The sequence below is a fragment of the Manacus vitellinus genome, unplaced genomic scaffold (genome assembly GCF_001715985.3).
Source record: "Manacus vitellinus isolate BGI_N305 unplaced genomic scaffold, ASM171598v3 scaffold_2_pilon, whole genome shotgun sequence".
Classification (NCBI taxonomy): domain Eukaryota; kingdom Metazoa; phylum Chordata; class Aves; order Passeriformes; family Pipridae; genus Manacus; species Manacus vitellinus.
The window spans coordinates 3,344-5,046 of NW_021940208.1; positions in this window are offsets into that span (position 1 = coordinate 3,344).

The window sequence follows — 1,703 nt, forward strand, 5'->3', positions numbered from 1 at the left end:
TTTATATTAAAATCTTAACAAAGCCACCAAAAATCTGATTTTTGCTACTAACAGTGAATCACCAGCTTGCTGTTTTAACTAAATGCATAACTTCTTTCCCATAGGGCTCTCCACAGATCCCTGCAAAGGCATCTCCATATTAACACTTTTTTATTTGTACATACTCTTTCCAACATGGTACGATGCAGACCACAATCCAACAGCCAGAGTCACCTAACTGTATTGTGTCAGAAAATGGACAGTTTTCACCAAAATCTGCCATGGCCTCTTTGGGCTCAGTGACTACATTTAGTAAAAAACTGCTGTTCTTCACCACAGCTCTAAGCTAAGAGCACTTCAGGCTTCCTGCCATTTCTATTTACTCTTTTTTCACCTGCTCTGGTTGTTTTCTGAATATTCATCACGCAATTTCCGAATCTACATGCATGAGCATTTTGTAGAATAAACAGTACAATTGTGATGTTACAAGAATAAGACCTGAGCTTTCTAATTTCCATTACTTTATTTCTTCTTCAGTGGTACCAGTTTGGTCTATTCTTATTTTCTTTTTGTTCTGCTATTTCTATATTAAAATAAGCTTTTAAGAGGAAGAGGTGGTCATCAAGGCAGATCAACAGCTCAATAAAAATATCTATTTTCATATCATAAAATCCTTAATACTGTTGCAATTTAGATTGTGAATAAGTGGGAGAGACTTAGCCCAGCAATATCTTTACACACGTTAGCACTTGTTAACTGGAACATAAGGCAGGCTGAGGTCTCATTTAAAAAACCAGCTCATCGTACCTGCCACCTTAAAGTCTTCTGGGTGATGCCTGACGTACTCCAACAGCTCTCTGTCCCTTTTGGCATAGATGTAATCTGAACGTTTCGCCAGGTAGTAGCCAACAAACCACCCCACGGTGGTGAAAAGGACCTGACGGTGAACACCTGCAGCAGGAAGAGGAATGTCCACGTCCCCCTGTCCCAGCTCCTCTCCCTGGGGGCCTCAGGCAGCCCCCTGCTTTCCCCGGGTCCCTCATGCCCCAGCACCTCCCTCCCTGCTTTCCCGCAGTGAAGGTCCCTACACACCCACACCTCCCACGGCCCCTGCCAGACCCCCGGAGAGACCCCCTTTCCTCAGGGCTCCTTCCCCTTCCTGCCCTCCATATCCCTCAGAGAGTCACCTTAAATCCCCTCCACACCCGTACCACGTCCCTTTCTCAGCCCCCTCCAACTACCTCCAATCCCCCCCGGCCAACAAAACCCTCATTTCAGGGCTCCCACTCCTTCAGTCCCATCCCCTCACAGAGACACCCAAAATCACAACAGAGCACCCCATTCCCCTCCAACCCTCCCACCACTCCTCACTCAGGGTTCCCTCACCTTCCCTCCCTATTTATCCCTCAGACTGACCCCAAATCCCACACATTCCATTCACCAGACCCACATACTCTCTCATCTCAGGGCCCCCTCCCCTTCAACCCTTAAGGTCACTCCAAATCCCACATACCGCCTTCCCCAGCCCTCCAAATCTGCTCTATCTCTCCATCCCCCCACCTCAGGTCTCCCTCCCCCAGCCCCAATATCCCTCATGGTCACCCCAAATTCCCCACACCCGCTCCCGCAGGCCCCTCCAGCCCCTCACTCCCAGCAGTTTCCCCCCTCCTCCCCTTTCATTTATCCCTCAGAGTGACCCCATATCCCACACAGCACTTTCCAAG